Source organism: Equus caballus, chromosome 20 (genome assembly GCF_041296265.1).
Source record: "Equus caballus isolate H_3958 breed thoroughbred chromosome 20, TB-T2T, whole genome shotgun sequence".
Classification (NCBI taxonomy): domain Eukaryota; kingdom Metazoa; phylum Chordata; class Mammalia; order Perissodactyla; family Equidae; genus Equus; species Equus caballus.
In genome coordinates, this window is record NC_091703.1 from 44,164,254 (window position 1) to 44,186,171 (window position 21,918).

A 21,918-nucleotide genomic window follows, 5' to 3' on the forward strand; every position below is an offset into this window, starting at 1 on the left:
TTCACACAGATTTCTGATCTCTTTGCTTCCCATTGGTTACACACGTCAGTAACCACATCCAAAGTTTCCTAGACATGGTTCTTAAGTCTTCTGTTTATTTTTCGCTTCTTTGGCACATGCCAATCTTTATCTGTCGAATTAATATCAGTGACTATAAAGCCATTTGTAGCGAGCGGCTTATTAGAGAGACAGCATCCTTAACCTGATCTCGCTGCAGGAATGGGTCCCTTTGTCTAACGGAGATGACTTCACGGTCTTTGTGATTCAAAGACTCATTTGGTCGTATCACCTCCTCTGTGGGGTCCAGAAACTGTTTCTTCAATCCCTAATCTCTACTTGCAAACAGACCAGAGCTTTCCTGAGCTCGTCTTTTCCCAGAGGCAACCTCTTAAGTGAAGTAAGTGACCAACAACAAACCCTGCCTGCCTTTTCCCCCCTCTTCCACCACAGGCACGGTCTCAGTAGGATATTGTTATCTCTGGTGTCAGTTTTACCAAATGTTTCTGTCCCAGCATCACAGGTATCTCCAGCTCTCCCTCCCGTTATATCTGTTTCCTCACCACCAACCCCTAGCCAGGGCCACTTACTTTAGTTTTTATGATGGCATCACCCTACTCCTAGAATGAATTTCTGTGCTAGAGTAGGTTAGATCGCATAACAAATAGACCCCAGAATTTCACTGGCTTAATCAATAGGTGTTTATTTTATTTTTTTTAAAGATTTTATTTTTTTTCCTTTTTCTCCCCAAAGCTCTGCGGTACATAGTTTTATATTCTTCGTTGTGGGTCCCTCTAGTTGTGGCATTAGGTGTTTATTTTTAACTCACATAACATTCCCACATGGGTTTAGGGCAGGACAGTTCTCTGTGACATTCTTTTCATCTCATGGGTCTGCAAAGCCCTAGAATGTTGTTTTCATTGTCTCCGTCCATCTTGCCAGAAGGGGAAAAAGCATGGAGGAGCATGTGTAGGAAGGTTTCAATGGGCCAGGTCTGGAATTTTAATTTCCTTTAAAGGGAGCTTAATCTTATTAAGTTGAGCCTCATTAAAGGCCAAACTTTACTGCAAAGGAAGTTGGAAAATGTAGTCTAACAGTGTGCCCAAGATTTTGGTGGACAGCTAGTAGTCTCTGCCATGGTTATTTCTAATCTAGGCTTCTATACCCAGCCAATTTATCAATCATGTATGTGGATGGTAAGAACACATTTTCAGACACACAAAATCTCAAAAATACATCTCCCAATGATCCTTTCTCAGAAAGTTACTAGAGGATATGCTCCAGCAAGAGGAGAAATTAAGCCAAAGAAGAAGACAACATGGGATCCAGAAAACAGGGAACAATAATTGTATAGATCTAGAGAGCCTACAGTCCGTATTAGGGCAGAAGTTTGGAGAGCTGTCTCCAAGAAAAAAGTGGAACTGATAAATTATACAACAGCGTGACAGAGTGGAAAACTATAATAAGGTACATCTTGTAGAACGTTGTGGAAGGTAAGAAGAATTTAGTCAGGATATCAAAGGAAACTAAGGTTTAAAGTGAAATAATTTCTAAATTTAACAAAATAAGCAATTTTTACAATAAAAAGAAATTTAATCACAAAATACCATTTAGCTCAGCAGTGAGCAATCTTGACATAAGCATAAAGTTGAAAACGGTGATGATGGGGGCTGGCCCAGTGGTGCAGTGGTTGGATTCGCACGTTCTGCTTCTCGGCAACCCAGAGTTCGCCGGTTTGGACCCCAGGTGCGGACATGGCACCGCTTGGCAAGCCATGCTTTGGTAGGTGTCCTGCGTATAAAGTAGAGGAAGATGGGCACGGATGTTAGCTCAGGGTTGGTCTTCCTCAGCAAAGAGAGGAGGATTAGCAGTAGTTAGCTCAGGGTAATCTTCCTCAAAAAAAAAAAAAAACAACAACAATGGTGATGGACTTAACCAAAAATTGAGATGCAATTAGGAGACTTGGAGAAGGGGTACAAGTGAGCTAAACTCATAAGACATATATCAGTCAGGATGGACGAAGATATTCTGTAGTAACAACCCTGAATTCTAAATGGCGTCATATAATAGATGTTTATGTCTTACACTACACTCCTCAAATGGGTTGCAGGAGTTCTGTTCCATACGGTCATTCGGGGACTCAGTCAGAAGCTCCACCAACTTGTAGCTACACCGTCAGGAACACCTGGCACCCTGGGTCCCAGGGAAGGGCAGAGAGACTAGAGAAGGATGCCTCGGACAGAGGCGATACTCACCCCTTCCTCTCATGACTTCACTGTGCAGAAGCAGCCACATGTCCCTGTCTAATGGGAAGGGGACCCAGAAGCAGAGTCTTGCATGTGCTCTGAGGGGAGAAGGGCTGCTAATGCTCACCAGGGGAAGTTTCCAAGACAATCTAAAATGAGTGAGTCAACAGATAGCCATATGCCTGTAATTTTAAAATATAGACGTATCAGAACATGTTGAAAAGCTAAAAGAAAAAGGGAAAACGTTTGAGAATGGTGCCTCTGGGGAGCCTGGCATGTGAGCAGCACGGGGAGGGAAGCAGGGCGGGCTGCAGGGGACGGCTGGGTGGCGGTGTAAGCATTTTAGCATTGTTTGACTTTTTAAACTATCTGCATGCATTGTTTTTATTAAATTATACATAACATTTTGATAAGTTGCTTGAAAAAGACTGGAGGGAAACTCACAAACGTACTCTCAGCAGCCCCTTCTGGAGCCGTAGCTGAGGTCAGTGTTAGACAGCCGGTCAGCGGTTCGCAGAATCCCCATCCTCCTCATCGCTCCCGGGCCGCTGGCTGCCTGGCTGAGCTCCTTCCCTGGGTCTCGCTCAGGAGACTTGAATTTGCTTCGAGAACCGGGCACTGTCTCACAGCCGCTGAGCCCTTCCCAGGCTGCGGCTCTCTCTACCAATGTTTCCCTTACACTCCTGCATCCAAAGATGCTTCCCCTTGTGAAGACGAATACAAAAAGCCAGTTGAAGAGCTCTCACTCGCACTCTTCTCTGTTAGTAAAATCCCGTTGGTCCAAGCTTTTCAGTTTGTCCTGACAATCTCTTCTAACTTTCTTCATGGAAACTTAAGTTTAAACTTGAACTTTATCTGAGCTGTGAGGACTTTCTATTTCCCCCTTTTTGTCCTCATTACGTGCTCTGCTCATCGCCTTTATAGATGTCCTGCTAACACCCAGGCATTCCCGGAGACTGCCGATGTCGGTGCTTCAGATGCCTCCCCTTCCCTCCTCCACACTGAGGCCAGAGAGCGCATCAGTGAAGTCCATTTGGTCACAGCATCCTTAGCAACTCCTCTTTGTCTTCTTAGCAAAATATCCTAGGCCCTTTCCAATCCGTCCTCATTCCCTTTCCCACCCCGACCCTTCCTTGCCCCACGCTCCCTATGCTCTGGCCATACCCCTCTAGTTGCTGTGTCTAGGACCGGCCAGGAATTTGGGGCCGCCATCTTAGCTCCTGCCAGGCTCCCTTCCTGGAAGGCCCTTTCCCTGTGGGGCGCATCTCACTCAGATTAGGAAGCCTTCCCATGTTCCTGGCAGCAGTGGAGGAAGGGACAGAGGCCCATTAGAATGGGTGGTGCAGGTTCAACACCCACTTCTAACATTGAGAAAGTCACTCGACTTCGCAGAGCCTCAGTTTCTCAGCTGTTACATTAGGTTGGGTCTGGATTATCACTAACATCTCATTCAGGTCAAATACTAGCCATGCTCTCCTCCCTCCTCCCCCCTCCCCCGCCATGAAAATTACACTGAATTGTAATTTAGTTTTTAAGGGCACAGATTCTGGGGCTACAGCCGAAGAGCTTGGGTTCAAATTCCAGCTCTACCACTTACTAGCTGTGTGACTTTGAGCATGTTACTAGGCCTCTCTGTGCCTCACTTTCTCACTATTTAGTGAGAGATAGTAATAGTATTTGTCTCATGGGATTGTTGTGAGAATTAAGTCAGAAATATATTACACAAATACATATATTGTGACACATACGAAGCTCTCTGTAACATCTCTAGGAAACTCTTATTATCATTAGTCTCCACTACCAAACTGAGCAATTTAAAGAACAGGACCACATCTCCTTTCTCTCTAAATCCCCAAAGCCAAGGACTTTGCCCAGTATGTATAAAAAACTCAATAATTTTTTCCCGGTGAAAGGAGGAGAGAATTGGGATAAACGCAACCACATCATTTGAGTTAGGTTTTAAGAGCTTTGCCCAACCTCCTTGAACTGTCTTTCCTTCCAGGAAGTCACTCCACCAAGTCATGTCTGGTTTTTCACTCCACATTTGGAAGGCTTGACGGTAGAGACGAGGAGGGTAGGAGGAGGGTTGTTGTTGGGAGGAGAGGAGCTTGTCATAAATTTGCTAGGCCAGTCCCCGTGTCTCTGAGACCTCTGCAGGTGTGAATGTCTGAATTTAAGAAACCCGAGAAGATACCTCCCTGGGGGGCTGAGAGTGGTTGAGCATTTAGCACACCCGGGAGCTCCCAGGAGGCCACGCCGCGACCCCTCTTTGTGAAGGCCCAGGGAGACCCGCCCTCCCTGAAATGTACAAAAGACCAGTGGCTTCTTCATGCCAGGCCCCTCCCTGGAGATGGAGGACACCGGGGAGGGGCAGGCCGGGAGGAAGGAGTCGCTCCACTCCCCAGGGCAGCCTGGAAAGCATTGCCCAGGGAGGGGGTAAAAGCAGCAGCTGCTAAAGGCCACAGGAGTCCAGGTCAGAGCCCAAGAGAATGAATGATAATGGGGAGAGAGTAGAGCTGGGAATCGGAGAGGACCCCAGGGAAGGCAGAGGGAGGAGGCAGGTCTCAGGAAAGGCTGGGTATTAGGTGAATAATCCAAACTGAGCCGGCTCCCGCTGCCCGTTGTATCTATCGCGAGGTATTTAATAAAGAGCTGCCAGAGTGACTGCAAGTTCATTGCTAATGTGCCAGCGCCTCGCTGTTCTGCGTCTTAACCTCATTGCTGGGGCTCCAGAGACCCCCTAACCACCCCAGCCGCCCCCCCACCCCCCCACCCCCCCGCTCCGTTGTCCCCCTGCAGCCACGGGGTGGAGCATCTCATTTTGCTAGAATGTCATCCATTTATCAAAGGACAGGATTAGCCTCCATCCTCCACGTTCGGAAGGCAGAGCCTTCCTCTTTCTAATTTCAACTTGGCAACAGCTTAGGTTATTAACCTACTGAAACATCCTCCAGGGTCTCCCTCTCACGCCACGCTGCTTCCCCCATGTTTTCCCAGCACTCGCTCCCTGATTCTCTCTTTCTCTCGGGCTGTGACACTTATAACTTTTTCCACCTTCAGATCTTTACATGTGGATGAAAGACATCCCTCTCCCCACGCCCGTCTGATGCTGGATGGGGGTGCAGGGGCACTGATGGTGAGCGGAGGGGCTGAGGGGTGCTCTCAGGACCAAGGGAAAGACTGGCTGCCACTTTTGGTGATCCATCAGGAAGCCAGGGAGGGAAGTGGCAGGAGCTCCGAGCTAGGAGGAGGAACCCTGGGTTCAGGACCTAATTCTGTCACTTACCTAGCCTTTGACCTTGGGCAAGTCATCTTCTCTGGGCCTCACTTTCCCTGTCTGAAAGGCGAGGGATGGATAAGAACCAGAGTTTCCAGGACCAGGGGTCAGGTGGGCTACCCAAATGAGTGCAGTGGCCTGTGTAAGACGATAAGGAGTGGAAGGCACAGTGGAGCATCCATGTGCAAACTAAAGGCATCCAAATTTTAAAAATCAAGATTTCACCAACCAAAATAACTCTGCTGGACAAGTTAGGTCCAAGAATCATCAGTTTGTAGCCTCTTGAGAGTCCTCCGAGGTCCCTTTCCATTGTAACTTTCTACCACATAATCGTCCACACGGACAGACCCCATCTTGAAAGTGCGCTAAGTAGATACGGCATGAATTCAGGAAATAGGTCTCCTGTCCGCTCCCCCTCCAGCCCCTGACATACAAGTGATACTATCTGAAATTCCTTGAAAAAGTGTAGTTGGGTTAAAATATGTCGACAAATTATTTGATACTCAAAGGTAAAACCGAATTCTCCTCCTCTCATGTGTGGGTTAGGCTTAGTGACTTACTTCTAACAAACAGAATATGCTGGAAGTGATAACTTCTGAGACTAAGTCATAAAAAGCATTTGGTTTTCTCTTCCTCCTCCTCCTCCTCCTCCTCCTCCTCCTCCTCCTCCTCCTTCTCTCTTTCTCCCTCTCTCTCTCATCACTCTCTCTGGGAGGAGCCAGCTGCCATGTTTTGAGGACACAAAAGCAGCCCTAGGGAGAGGCCCACAGGCGAGGCACGCGCTCCTGTCAACAGCCATGTGAGGGAGCATCTTGGAAGTGGATCCTCCAGCCCCAGGCAAGCCTTCAGGTGACTGCAGCCCTGGCCAACACCTTGACTGCAACCTCGTGACAGACCCTCAACCAGAATGAGCCACCTGAGTCACCCAAACTCCTGACCCACAGAAACTGTGATGTAATAACTATTTGTTGTTTTAAGCTGAAAAGTTCTGGGGAAATTTGTTACACAGCAATAAAGAGAATAAATACATTAAGAAACAAGCTTCCCATTCCCCAGTGAAAGAGAAGACAAATTCACATTCCTGGGAAGAACAAAAGAGCACAAGTGAGCCCCAAAAATTAGAAGAAAGGGGGAAAGGCACTACCTGAGCTGAAGACAAGCTCTGCCAACTTTATAATCTGCTCTAAACCAACAGTGGAATTATCATAAGTAAATTCATTGTCAGAAATGGGGTGCTGAGCTGTATTATAAATCATAACTCAATGTCACCTAACTAGACTGCCTGCTGGACACCTTAAACTCAGATGGCCCCGTCACCTCCCCTCAACCCGTCCCACTCTCAGCCCAGCTTTTCCCCCTCAGTCTCCGTGTCTCAGAGAATGGGACCAACCATGCATCTAGGGACTGAGGCAAAGAGAGGGCCACCTCAGGCTCCAGGTTTACCACGAACCATGGATTTCACCTGAAACATTTCACCAGTTTAATGGCAGCAAGGAAACAGGGAGAGAAGTGGGTCTCTAAGTTTTTGAGAGTACTTCTGTTTCTTCAAGGACAAGCATATCTGTCTTTCCACGTGTTCTGGTTGGGTATCACTGTGTAACGAGCCACCCTAAAACTCAGTGGTTTAAAACTACAACAATTGTCAATTTTGCTTGTGAGTCTGCCACTTACGTGAGACTCAACAAGGACCACTTCTCCCTGCTTCATGATATCTGGGGCCCAGCCAGGGTGATTCACATGGCTGGAGGCTGGACAGCTGAAGGCTGGCCAGCAGCAGTGTGCCGAGGCCCATTTGTACCCGTCCACAGCAGCCATTTGTTAAAGATTCAGAAACGTTTACAAGCCAGTTGTTTTTCCATTTGTAGCTTGAAATTGGCCCTGGTGGGACTAGTCACACCCAGAAATCAACAAACACTATAAACCAGGACACAGTTTTTTGAGAGAGCAGGTTTACCAGCATACCACCCCTGTTAGCCAGGGATCCATCTCTTCCCTCCCTGCCACGTGGCTAGCTTGGGCTCCCTTACAGCATGGAGGTCTCAGGGTAGTCAGGCTTCCTGCAGTGTGGCCAGCTTCCCCCACAGCCACAGTTGCAAAAGATCTAATCAGAAGATGCACAGGCTTCTTATGACCTCAGAAGTCCCAGAATGTCAGTTCTCTCACATTCTATTGGTTAAGCAAATCACTAAGACCAACCCAAAATCAAGGAGAGAGATTATACTCCACCTTTCAATGGGAGGAGTAGCAAAGAGGGTGTGGCCATCTTTAATCTAACACAGTATAGTGAGGGAAACTGAGGCTGGTGGACTAGATATCAGAAGAGTCAGGTCCAACCCCTACCTCTACTTCCTATGGCACCTACACCTTCAGCAAGTCATTTAATTTACTCGAACCTCCTTTTCTTCATGTGTTAAAAAAAAAAGAAAGGAATGGCAATAACCTTTATCCTGTCTACTTCTCAGGGTTATCGTTAAAAGCAAGTAAGATCATTTTAATGTACCTATATGCAACCTAGTGCCATCTAGATCCAAGGCTTTGTTGCAATTGTTTTCCACTTATGTGCTTTCACTAGGGTGACCACAGAATTCATAGTTCAAAACAGGGCACTGTGGGCCAGCCCTGGGGGCCTGGTGGTCAAGTTCAGTGCACTCCACTTTGGCAGCCTGGGTTCACTTCCTGGGTGCAGATCTATACCACTTGTCTGTCAGTAGCCATGCTGTGGCACAGCCTCACATACAAAATAGAGGAAGATTGGCAATAGATATTAGCTCAGGGCAAATCTTCCTCAGCAAAAAAGAAAAAAAAAAAAGGACACTCTGCAGATAAAAAGGAGTGTTATTAAGAATTGTATTAAAGGTGGAATCAGGACTGACCCCAGCAAACCAGCTCACGTGGTCACCTAGTGCTAATAAATATACCAGTTTTCAGAGAAGAAACTGAGCAATGTCATTACCCAAGAGTGAGTATTTAGTGGGGAAAAAATAAAGAAACATCCTGGGAGGAATTTAGCAAATCAGAGATCTTGCTGAAAAATCTTTAATGGAATAAGGCATATATAAATATATAAAGTAAAAATAAGAGAAAAAATTTTTTCTACAGTTCAAATCATGCCTTCATTCCCAATGTCAAGTAGCCTGTCCAGATTCCCTATTCAATTCCCAACTGACGTTCTTGCCTCCAGTCTCACCTCTATCCAGTTATTTCTCCACTGACCCCCCCCCACCCCCCCCCCCCCCCACAGGATTCTATCAAGAAGGCACCGTTTCTGTGTCACTCCCTGGCAGGAAACCCTTCAATGGCTCTCCATCACTATGGAAAATGCCTTCAACTCCACGCGTGGTACAAGCTCGCCGTGGTCTGGCCCTCTTCCTACCTGTCTCTCCAGCCTCCTTTGGCCTCACACTTTATTTACATTCTAGAAATTCCAAAAAAGTTGTATCTCCTGGCACACAGTGCTGGGGTTTACATGGTGATGCCTCTGTCTGCCATCCTTTCAGCCTAGAATGTTCTTTCCCATTCCCTTTGTCTCTCCAACCCTCAGGGGTCATCTCCTCAAGGAGGCCTTTTTAGATGCCCAAGGCCAGTGTCAATGCCCTCCCCAGTGCTCCCCAAGCATCCTTGGGACACCCCTGACCTTAGAGTATTGTAATGTTAAGGGCACGGACTTGGGGCTCAGATGGCCTGGGTTCCAACCCCAACTGATCTTGGGCAAGTTACTTAATCAATCTATGCCTCAGTTTCCCCATCTATAAACAGATTTGATAGGACTCACCTGTTGGGATTGTTATGAAGATTTACCGTGTTAATATAATACACATATCACTTAATATAGCGCCCTGGACATAGAAAGAACTCAGTAAAGAGCATCATCCTCTTGTGACGTGGCCTTCGTCTGGCTCCCCCATGTGCAAAGCCTGGGTCTAACTCACATCTGTATCCCTGGGGGGTCCTGATAAGTATTGGTTGAAATGAACCAAGTTAGGGCTCTTGGAGATCTGCAGGTACAGTCTCTGCTCCCGAGGGAAAAGACTGGAAGTCAGAGGGTGGCAAGAAGATTAGAAGACAGACCGGCAGTTGGAGAGCGGACTACCACGATAGGGGGCATTGAAACGCCAGTCTCAGCTGGGGATGGGGTGACTGCCGTGAGGAAAACGGCCTTTGTACAAAGGCATGCTCCTCCTCCTTCAAAATCCCCGGGAAAACTCAGCTCTGGCCTCGCTGGCTCCGCCTGCGCTCGCCTTTTCTCTGTGTCTCCTTCTCCCCGCCCTGTTCCTGAGACGGGGGCAGCCTCCGACACCCCCCCTCCGGAACCACACCTGAGCCTAACCCCGTGAGGAGACAGACAGAGTTCATAAAGCTCCTGGTGTGCGTTTCCTCCCTCCAAGTCAGGGAGGGAGAGGTGCTCCCTCAACTCTCCTTTCTCTGGCCTTGCATTTCTAAACACACCCAAATGAAGATTTTATGAGCAAACCAAGTCATACATAAAGCACTTTTACATTCCTAAACTGACAGCGTGATTTAACTTCGTAAAGGGTGCTTAAAGTCTAAGTGTTACACATGCTTCAAAATTTCTTCAAATTTCCACTTACAAAGTGGGAAAGGGTTTCTGAACAGCTCCAGAGTTCCCAGACGTTTGTCTGCTCCGGGCCGACCCTTGAGCAGCGAGTTGCGTCCGTGAAGCAGCCTGTCCCATGGACAGCCCTCTGGAACTGAGAAGGCACAGGCCTTACCATGTCCTCTGTGTCCAGACCCCAGCGGCTCCACCACCATCCCCTCTCCCTGTGCCGACCTTCACAAGGAGACGAGGTCACAAACAGCTGGAGTTGCCTCTGCAGCATCCAACTCCCAGAGGCCAAACATCTGGGCAGCTGCCACTGGCTCCAGCTCCTCCACCCTTCTCCATTCCAGTGACAGGAATGCCCCTCTCTCTCCCCAGACCTCTCGACAAATGCCTTACTGCCTTATGGGAAAGGACACCCAGTAAAGTGCCTCATTGGGTCAAGGCAGAGCAGGAGAGGAGCCAGTCAGTCTGCCAGGGTCCTGTCTGAACAGCTCTGGTGTCCAGGTGATGGATCCAGAACAAGAGGGTGACAGCTGGCCTTGATCTCACAACAGACAACAGGAGATGGTCAGAACTGTACCAGCAGAAATTCGGGCCCAAAGTTGCTGATAGTCAGATAGTGGGTGAATGAAGACCAAGATCTTTGCGATGAACATGTATACAGTAGGCACCCACTGTGATGTTGGCACCAGAGGCAATTTGACCTGAAGGCTCAGAGCTCCGGAGTCCTGGGGTTGAATCCTGGCTCTCCTGCTTACTGGCTGCGTCCTTGGGTAAATATCCTACCCTCTCTGAGCCTCAGCATCCTTACCTGTAAAATGGGGATGATAAAAACAGCATCCACACCATGGGTTTAACATGAGGATTAAATACAGAAGGGCCCAATCTAGAGCTTGACATATACCAAGTGCTCAGTAAGTACAACAATCACCATTGTTATTCCCAGGGTTTGTGATCCCTTGGAAGAATAAGGAGACCAGTCTGAGTCAGCACCTGCCTCTCCACCATACGACCGATCTGCACCATGGAGGCAGGGGTCCAGTTCCCTGCACGGGACAATCTCCTCAAGAAACTCATGCAGGTCCTCCAGGGGGCTACCCCCAGCCCCATGGAGATCCATAAGTCTTCCCAGTTACCTGTGTCCACCCTGGCTCCCTGCCCCACCCCACCCCACCCCACCCCAGCTCAGAGAGTGAGAAGTCTAGCCAGGACCCCAAAGACCCATCCGCAACTCCCCACCTCCAAGAAAGGGGGCTCCAACAAGCCAGAGCAGTAATGAGAGAGAAGATCTGGGCTAATCCCGAGCCAAATGAGGGTCTAATTCGTGCTGTAAAAATCTGTCAGCTGCTAGTTAACAGTTCCTGCGGCCCTGAGCTTGGGGAGCCGGGAGGCCTCTGCTTGCTGGAGCATTTGGGCCTGTTCCTAGGGTGTTGTTTTTCTCTCCTTTCCTTGTTTTTTCATTTTTGGAATGTGAATATAAACTTTATGGAGGGGCCTGGTCTCTGTTCACACCGGGTGCTAATAGCCCACAGCTGAAAGCAGAGGTGCGGAGGAAAACGGGCGGTGGAGCCGCCCAGAAGGCTCAGGGAAGCTGGCAGGGCGGCGGAGGGGCTGGTGGAGGGGCCCAGGAGGCGGTGGAAGGATATTTAATATTGAATTTGCCTTTTTTTTTTTTTAATGTGGAAACTTTTAGACACAAACCGGCCCCTGTGTTTAAGTCATTAAAACATCTTTAAGCATTTTCTGGTTTGAGTTTACTCCGCAGCCGTCCTGGTTCCTGGAATGTATTTTATTTTTCTTTTAAGTCGGTGAAAGCAGAAGGAGAAGGGGGGTGGCAGGGGGAAAAAGTGCATTTCCAACAGATTTTTCTTTTTCTTCTTCCTGGGGTGGGGAAGAGGGCGGGGAAGGAGAGAACAGGGCTCCCTGTGTCTGATCCTTAATCCCCAGGAATCCCATTCGGCCTTTATGGCCCATGCACTTGCTGACACGATACACCGATACACCGATACACTTTCCCCGTCGGTGTCAGGGGCGTCGCCCGCCCTCCCGGAGGACCCGGGAATCGCTACACGCGCGGTTTAAAGTCGCCGGGGCGCGGTGGCCGAGCGCCTCACGACACCGCGCGCCGGGTTGGGCGCCGCGGGCCTGGGGGTCTCGCGGCCCAGCCAGGCAGCCGGGCCCCCTCTCCGACCCCCGCGCGGCGGAATCTCACCCACTTCCGCTTGGCACCCAGGCCCGGCGTCTGCCTCTGCCGCCTGGGCAGGGCGCCACCCCTGGCGGGGACGGTGACTAATGCGGCCACCCAGCTGCAGGGGACAGAACGCGCACGTGGCGGCCAGGGCCCGAGGGGTGACCGGACGCCTCGGTCCCGCCCTCCGCGCCTGATCCCTTGACCCCAGGGCGAAGCCCTAACGCTCTGGCACCAGCAAGCCTGACGACTTAAAGCAAGAGGCCTGGAATCCGGATTCCTGGGCTGCCGGGTCTGAGCCGCAACTCCGAAGAGCCGTGGCCAGAAGATTGGCTCTGGATTTCCGCACAGAAACGGCGCTTTCAGCAGAGCCGCCCAGGCCAGCAGCGCGGCTGGGGCTTAAATGGGGTCCCCAGGCCACGTCTGGAAAGTAGGGTAGTTGCCCTGACACTACTCCATCCTCATGATCCGGCCAGAGGATTGGCATCCAGGGACCGAACCCCACACAGGCACCGGTAGGTGTCCAGTAAGGGCCGAATTGGAGCCCCATCAGTGGCAGGTCAGACTTTCATGGCCCCCAGAGTTCCAGCCCCACTCCCAGCTCTTCCGGGACCCCCTGCCCCTGCTGAATCTCTGTTTTTCCATTTGGACAATGGGGAGGGAGGAATGCTCAGTTTTCCAAAAAGTTCTTTTCTGACAAATTGGAAAAATAGAATGGAGGTGCATCTAAGAGATGCAAATTGGGCTGGCAGTTCCAGCAGCGAGTGTGCTGAAATAGACAGACCCCTCAGGGAAACTCTTCATCTGGGAAAGTGCTCTTGTAAGGTGATCGCCTCCTCCCTGGTGGCAAAGAAGCTGCTGGGCCCAGAAGACTAGTCTACCTGCTCCCGAGGGGCCCCTCCCACCCCAGTCCTCCTTGACTTGCAGGCAGGCCAGACTTGAAAGCTTAGCCTGGAACTGGATTCCTTTCTCTTTCCCTCCTGCAGTCTTTCAGGGTGCCCACACACTATGTGGGTGTGGGAGGACCAAGTGGGTTGTCCAGGAGTTTGCAGCCCTGTAAGGAGGAGGGAAAGCACCTTGTGTGGTCATCACAATGCCCGAAGTTTGACTCCTGACCTGGACTTTCTTACGGCCTTCTCAGAATGTAACTTGTTCTTTAGGGGATTTTGTCCTAAAATTAGAGGGCCTTTACAGGTCAGGAAACTAAAGCTCCAGGGATCCCTGACCCTCCTGGTCCCATGGCATGAACAGCAGGCCCAGTCCGTCTTCACACCACCTGTGCTGGCTGGTCTCCAGGCTTGCCTGGCCTCTAGCCCAGCACCTCATGCATGGCTGCCCCTCCTGCCCACCCAGCAGAAAGCATGGCAAAGACACATTGCTTAATTCCCCCAAAAAGAAAAGAAACGTGTCCACGACCAGCTTCCTAAAAGACCCCTTCCTGATCCCCTCTCTCGAGGATCAGGATCCACGAGGATCGGGGGAAGAGTGAGAGCTCGCACGTGCAGGCCAGATAGACTGCAGGCTGAGCGCCCTCTCCGCAGTGCGCGGTGGGTTTCCTGAGTGGGGCCACGGGGACCCGATGGACTCTTTTCGCAGGACCCCAAAAGTCCTCGGCCCTCCCGGGAAGAGCAGTACCAGCCGTCCCCCGTGGGCCCTGCGCTGCAGAATCCGGGAACCCTGGCGGCGCACACGGCTCTTCCTTCTGGACGCAGTTCCGTCCTGCAAATGGGTGGAGCCCTGGCAGTCATTTGGCTCTGAAAATTGGTGCCACAGGAACAGCTGAGAGCTGGCAAGGCCAGTGCCCCTGCGGGTCAGCGGCTGTCAGTCTGCATTAAGATATGCAAAGCCACGGCGCCTGCGCGCAGCCCCTGTCACCTCTCAGCCTGGTGTGTAATTGGTGTCAACTGTTTGATTGGGATAATTGCTACTGTCTGGGGAAGTGGATTCCAGGTCCGATGGGACACAGCCTGGTCTGCAGGCGCCTGGGCTCCCTGCTGGCCCCTGAGCTCCTCCCTGACCTCTCCTCTTCTGCCTCCTGCTCCCAGACCTGGAGGCCTGGGACTCCGGTGGGACCCCTCCTCCCCCTCCCTTTCCCTGAGAGGGAGGGAGGAGTGGGGAGGAGGAAGAAGATCTGTTCCCCCCCCCCCCCAAAACAAACTGCTTCTCCTCATAGAGGGAACAGGAACTGGTAGGCTTAGGCCTGCAAGATGCACCCCAAGTCTGACCTTTCCCACCCCATAAGAGTCACGATAGCAGTTAGCTGCCTGGCCATTATCTTGGCCGACCCTTGCTGAAGCCTGTGAACCCATGCTTTAGAGATGAGAAGACGGAGACTCAGGAGGGTGAGGTCACATACCCTCTGTCCTGTATCTGGTAAGAGGCAGAGCCAGCAGGAGAGGGCAGAACTTGGTCCCCCAAAGCCCTCCTCTCTTTCCCATCCCACTGATGGGGAGGCTGGCAGCCTGCTGCATTTGGGAGTCTGTAGTCCATGCACTAGGCCCCATTACTGTGGGGTGTTTGGGGCTGTGGAGGCAGGGCCATTAGGGGGGAGCCATGCTAGCCCTCCCAGCCTTGTATCATCTCTTACAGCCTTGGAAAAGGAAAGTGGTTGTCCAGGGCATCTCATGATGGAGCTGGGCTTCTAGAGCAGGATTTCTCGAATTTGGGCCGAATAAGTCTGTGTCGTGCGGTCTGTCCTGTGCATGGTAGGATGTTAGCAGCATCCCTGGCTTCTACCCACTAGATGCCAGTAGCACAAACACACCCCTCTCCCGGTTGTGACCCCCAGAAATTGCCAAATGTCTCCAGGGAGGAGGGAGACAAACTGCCCCCAGCTGAGAACCCCTGGTTCCAATGGGGCCCCATGGTGTCAGGAGCCAGACGTCTGACAAGTGAGCTCAATTCAATTCATTCAAAGAAAAGTTCCCACGTCACCTGACTCTGTACTGTACGAGGAGGACACTAGGCCCGGGTTCGCAGGGGCTGCAGAGACGACTAGAGAACCCTTCCTGCTCTCAAAGCTTAGCGTGGTGGTCAAGCACATGGAGTTTGCAGCCAGACTGCCTGGGTTTGAATCTCAGCTGCCATTTACTAACCAAGTGAATGTCTGTGCCTCAGTGTCTCCATCTGTAAAATGGAGGCAATAATAGTAACTACCTCATAGGCCTATAATGAGGATTGAATGAGCGAATGTTTGAAAGTGTTTAGAACAGGCCTGGCACATTGTAAGCACTCAATAAGTGTTTGTTAAATAAAATAAGTAGAAAGAAAGTCCTCAGTGGCAGTGGAGGGGGTGGAGGGTGGGGGGTGGGGTCCTTTGGTGTCTACAAATAAGTATAATACGGGGCAGAATCAGGTAAGGGTTAGCCAGAAGCAGGAGTGGTGGAAGAAGCACGACCCTGCCTGGGAGACAGAGGTGGCCTTGGAGTAGTGAGGAGACAGAGAAGGAAGAGATCCAGGCCCAGGATCCACATGCACTGGGAGCTCTGCCCTGTGCCATCACCAAGACAAAGCATGTCTTACCCGCATGCAGGAGCAGAAGCAGGGAAGGCGAGGCTCCTGACGGTAGCCTGCTTTAGAGCCTAGATGAAGACCTCCCTCCTCCAGGAAGTCTTCCCTGATCCCTTGGCCATTGCAAAATGACCCCCTGTCCTCAGTCTGCAACATGGCTCGCTCGACTCATTGGATGTGCAATCAAAGAAGGCCTGCTGCTGCCATTCTTAGCTGCCTACTTTGTGCCAGGAATATGCAAGCACTTTACATTTATTATTATATTTCAGAAGTGTTATATCTGTTATTCTGATGATGATTATTATATTCATTATTATACTTATTAGGTACCAGGCTATCTGCTCATTGCTTGTTTGCGCTGTTGCAGTTAATCCTCACACAACTCGATACATCCACTGTGTAGAGGGCAAGAGCCTGGGCTCTGGAGTGTGAATCCAGCTCTGACACTCACCAGCTAGGTAAACTGGATGCATGCAACCCCTAAAAGCCTCAGTTTCCTCATCTATAAAATGTGCTTAATAAAACCTACCTCCCAAAATGGTTGTGAGCATCAAGGGAACTAAGGAATGTGAAGCACTCAACACAATGCCTGGACCACGGTATAGGTACTGTTAGAAACTTGCTACTTATTAAATAACAACAACAACAACAATGATGATGATTTAAATGTATTGCTATTTGCCTTTGTTTTCTTAACTTGCCTGGATTGGGAAGGGTTTGGATCAAAGGTTTCTGGAATTTGGGGCTGCGAATGTGCAAACCCCAATGGAGAAGCAGGGGTGGGGACAGTGGGAGCCGTCCACCTTGGCTGCAGGCAATGAAAGGGTTCATTGTCTGTAAAGAACTTTAAAACAATAATAAAATTGCCTCCAAGTCAATCTGCCTTTTTCTTATCACCGTGCGCCAGCAATTCTGTGTCAGTGATAAAATACTTGTCCCTGAAAAAAGTCTTCTGTTGTGCTGTGTTCTAAGTAATTGCTGTGGTTACTGTTGAGTTTCAGTACCATCTACGTGAGCTTCCAGTGAGCGCGTCTCTATTACTTATCCTTCCATAAGGATCGGCCGAGGCACGGGAGTTCATTTGAAGAACTCCCGCGTATATAGTCAGGCCGGAACACACAGAACCCGGCTACACTCCATTTCGAGAGGAAGTTTGTAACAATTCAGAGTCATTAGAGCTGCTTTCGGTCACAGTTCTCATGAGCTCCTGTAGTTCTAAACATTCCGGTGTTTAAACAGTAGGTTCAAAAATAAACAATGACGCATAGAGATGGCAAAGACAAAGTCACAGGCTCCAGCCACTTCAATCCTGCCTTTCTCCATGCAAATCATTCTCCGAAACTTGCAGAGTTCACTCTTTGGGGAACTTTTCTTCATCTAGTTTCTTCCCCTACTAAAAAAAAATTAATATAATTTTAAAGGGCAATTGACTACTTTTGTCTTTTCTGCACTGTAATATTCATGTTATTTATTATTTATTTACTGGTATGATTATACAAAGTTTAATGGGAGAACATTTTCACTGTCTGATTTTTTTTTCTGGCCATTGTGATTATTTGTTATTTATTATTTATTATTATGACGATAATTTTGTTATATGAGGGGGGTGTTTAAAATGATTCATTCAGGGTGTCTAATGATTAGGTACCCCACTGGTCTGGAAAGGGTGCCCCACCAGGCTGCTGCTGTTCAGACCCTCATTGCTGCCCACCAGGCCCTGGGACCCTCCTCACCCTGGGGGCTGGCAGACAGCCCAGGGGGCAACGTGGATCGGTGCTTCCCTCCCCCACCCCGCCTCCCCAGGGCTTCTTCCGTGCTAGGTCCCTCCCACAGCAGCCCCCTCCCCACGCCCTTCTCCTCTTCCCCATCCTCTAAGCCCCAGCCGCAGCTGTGACTGGGTAGGGAAGGGTCTCGGAGGAGTGCATGTGTGACCTCAGGGGCAGGCACACGTCAACACAGGCCACCGCCTCCCGGCAGGACCTGAGAAAAGATCTTATTCAGATCCCCAGTGTACTGGGGACACAGAAGCCCAAAGAGAGGTGGTGCCCAGCCTGAGGTCAGCCAGCTAGTTAGTGGGTCAGGGTAGAACTAGAACTCATCATTCCCAGCCTCCAGGCTGGCGCCCCCCCATGACACCACTCAGCCCTAGCCTCACAAGGACAAGCTAATAGTGAGGCTTTAATCATCAGAGGCAGGCCTCAGCGGATGCTCTTTCCAGCCAGGAGGACCGTCCTGGGGCCCCTTTCTGAGTCCAGAATAGCCAAACCTCCCAGCCTGCCTTTCCCTCCTTCTTGTTCTCCCAGTGTGAGCTGGGAGCAGGGCCAGGTGTGTGATGGAATTCTCTAGACTGGGTCCATGTGGCCTGCAGCCCGGAGGCATTGGCCTTTCCCCCGAGCAGCTGGCGTTGGCATCACCCCACACCTCAGGACCCTTGGTCTAAGCTGAGGAGGGGTGGAGTAGGGAGAGAAGGACTGTGTGACTCACATGGTGAGGATGCCCCTCTTGTCCAGGAAAAGGCAAACCTGGGGTCCCTTCAAGGGGAAGACTCTCAGCATCTGTGAGTTCTACTTCCAGGAAGTGCCTTTCCCTCCTCCCCCCGGTTTTGCTGCTGCTGAGCCGGCTGCTGCTCCCATTTCAGCCAGCACCAGATCCATTAATAGCATCAATTTTATTTGCACCAGCCTTGGCTCCCTCCCCACTCCCCAGGGGCACTCGATCCAGAATGCCAGGCCCTGCTTCCTTTTCTCCTGGAACACGCTGACTCCCTCCCTTGGGTGCCCGGGGAGTTGGCAGGATAATAACCTGCGAGAGGAAAACTCTCTTCTCCCTGCCTTCTAATCTTCAGCACTCACCAAATTAGAAAAGGCATCAGAAGCCCATTGGGCAGACAGCCGCAGGGATGTCATGCCATTAACCCCGGGCCTCCTTCTGCTGGTGTAGGCAACTGGGGGAGGATGTTTCAGGCCCCCCAACCCTTTCCAGCCCCCTGCCTCTAAGCAGGAATGGAACCCACCCCCACTCCCACTTCCCTGCCCCTCCCATCAGTTGGCATGAAACCCCTACCCCATCCTCTTCACCCTGCATCCTCCTCTCCCACCCCCCTCTCCCTATCCTCGTCTGCATCCCCACCCCATCAGTTGTCATAGATTTCTAGAATAGCCAGAAGGGCCCTTGGAGTCTGGTCTGAGCCCTCATTCAATATGAGAAGATTGAGGCCCAGGGAGGGAACATTTGTCATTCTGGTCCTTCTTCAAGACCTAGCTCAATTGGCTCATCACTTATCCATCAACCAAGATTGACAGCTCCTACTCTACACCAGGCCCCATTCTAGGCACTGGGGACACAGCAGTGGGAAAAACAGACAAAGTCCCACCCTCATGGAGCTCACAAGCTACTTCTTCCTGGAGGCTGCCCCTCATCCCGAGGCTGGGCTGGGTGTTCCCCACATGGGACTGCAAATGTGAGTTTATTTGTCTGCCTCCCCACGAGACAGAGCTCATCCTGGCAGCAGGGACCACGTCTTGTTCAACTCTGTATCCTTAGCACCTGGTGTGGGCCTGGCGCATTTAGATGTCCAATACATCTTTACTGAAAAGTCAGGACTAACGCTTATGTAGCACTTACTGTATGCCAGGCACTAAGTGCTAAGTACTATCATTACTCCCATTTTACAGGAGGAAAATGAGTCCCAGAGAGGTTAAGTGACTTGTCCAAGGTATCCAGCTCGCAAGTGATTTAAGCCCAGGCAGTCTGGCCGCAGATTCCAGGCTCTTAACACCTTGCCAAGAAGGAAGGAAGCAATGGAACCAATGATGGGGATACCAGTCTTCTTTGGTCACCTGTTCCCATGCGTCAGGGCCAGAAAGTTCTTCTTTCTACCTAACATGGATCTCTGTAACTGCCACTGCAGTCCTGTGCTTTGTTTCGCGACCTCCACGGAGAAGGAGAGTGCAGACAGACAGCTCCTGGCCTCCATAAGAGCATCTCACTAAGGCCTGGAACCATGCTGGAACGGGGCCAGGGTCCCCAGTGGTCCTCAGGTGTTCATTTCCATCTCCCTGCCCAGGAGTCCTGCCATCCCCATCCCACCCATGCCACCCCTCCAGAAAGCCTTCCTGTGCCTACAGCACCAGCCGGAGCAGGAAGAGGTCTAGGCCAGCCTGTGGACCACCCAGTGCGGCACAGCATTGTCCTTCCCTCAGATGGCCTTGGGCTGCGCGCATCACATGTGCTAGGTAAATATTGGTTGTTTGACTAACTAGTTCTCCTTAGGTGACAAGTGCAAAGCCAGGACTGAATTCTAGTTCCAGCCCTGCCACAATGCACTATGAGACCTGGGCCAAGTCATGCCCTCTCTGAGCCTCAGAATCTTCATGTACTTTGAGGGGTTGGACTAGAAGGTCTCTGGGTTCCTTTCCTCTGTAGAACTCTAGGTTCTCCTGTAAACATGAGTTCCCTTTACCAGTCAAGCAGGATCTCCTTCCTGACACTGGGCATGGCTGGTCTGCTGAGACAGGTCATCAAGTGAGGAGCATCTGCAAAATGGCCTGGAGAGGATGTGACATCTTCAGGGAGAGACTGGACAACCTCTGGAAAGGATCTTTCCGTGGAATCTGGGAGGTGGGAAGGAGGAACAGAAATAACACTGAGCCCCTCTCTGTGCCGGGCCCTGCCATGCGTGAGTACTTACCTGTTTTCAGGTGCTCAGAGCTCATGGCCTCCCAGAAGTGAGCGTCCTCACCCCCACTTTACAGATGAGGAACTGAGGCTCCTCTCCAAGGTTACACAGCACGTGAGTATCTGAGGGAGGACTGGGGCAAGTCTGACTCCAAAGTGCGGGCTCAGCCCACGGCACAGAGCTGCATCCTCCAGCCGCCCTGGTCTGTGTGCCTGGACGCTCTCCTAACCCGGAAAAGCGTGCCGGAACATGCAGTGTGCATGGGGAGGCAGCGGGGCGTGTATGGGGCTGTTGCGCTCACACTCTATCTGGAGAGCCACATCCGAGAGAGAGAGAGAGAGAGAGAGAGAGAGAGAGAGAGAGAGAGAGAGACAGAGACAGAGAGAGAGACAGAGAGAGACAGAGACAGAGACAGAGACAGACAGAGACAGAGACACAGAGAAATTGAGAGACAGATAATCCACGTGAGCTGAGGGGAGGATTGGGAACCCAGAGGGGAAAAAAAAAAGAAACGGTTGAAAGAACAGAGGGAAGGAGTTAATATGCGGAGTAACGAGGTTGACAATAACAACAATAATAATAATAAGGATAGCACAAACCTTGCCTTTTTTTTCTAGCCCAATGTGAGCTGGAGCAGGGCTGAGGGGATTAATCTCTTAAAAAATAAGTGCCGTGTGAGGAGACAGGCAGTGATTAAGGTTTTAACTGATCAGTCTGCATCTGACAGTGAACCAGCTATTATCTTAACGGAATCAAACGAACATTCAAAGCCGTGCTCAGCCCCAAACATGAAAGGAGATGTCATCTCCTGGCAGCTGGCAAGCCGCAGGGGGAGCCGAAGGGGAGAGGGGAACGGCGGCGGGAGAGGAGCAGAGAGAAGGAAGGGAGAGGAGAGTCACAGGGAGGGAGAAGGGAAGATGAAGAAAACGAGGAGTGACCACTAGCAGCTCATTGTCCTCAAACACAGGTGCCATCGTGTCACCCCCTGCTCAGAAGGCTCGGAGCTCCCCCTTCCTCAGGGATAAAGATGGGACGTGATGAAGGCTGAGGCCAGCGGGCCGGGCTGCGAGGTCGGCTCAAGTCTTGCTTTGCGGAGAACAGAGACCAGGACTCCTGTCCCTCTCTTTTCCCCACACTTCCAATATATCGAAGACTCAGTAAATTTTTCCTAAATAAATGAAAGGAAAGGGGCAAGGAAAAAGAAACAAGACAAAAAAGAGGGGAAAACGCCTTTGTTACGCACTTAGGTTCATTTTCTCATTTAATTCTCCCAACAACGCAGCGACAAACGTCATAAGGATCTTTGTCGTGCAGAAGAGGAAACGGAGGCCAGAGAGGTGAAGCCACTTGGTGAACATCGCACAGCTTGAAAGAGGCAGAGCTGGGATTGCACCCGGGCCTCTCTGGCTCCAATTTCTCTGCTTTTCTCACCAGAAAGGGGGTTCAAAAAGTGGAGACACA

General features: G+C 50.7%; 1 long non-coding RNA gene across 1 annotated transcript; it reads right to left on the reverse strand.

Annotated features, from left to right (window-relative positions):
• Nucleotides 1-16,430: 16,430 nt before the first annotated feature.
• Nucleotides 16,431-21,185, reverse strand: LOC111769322 (uncharacterized). The gene is made up of 3 exons (XR_011429744.1): nucleotides 21,057-21,185; nucleotides 20,242-20,392; nucleotides 16,431-17,172 (listed from the first exon to the last, which is right to left on the reverse strand). It is a non-coding gene; the product is annotated as an uncharacterized lncRNA (long non-coding RNA).
• Nucleotides 21,186-21,918: the final 733 nt, after the last annotated feature.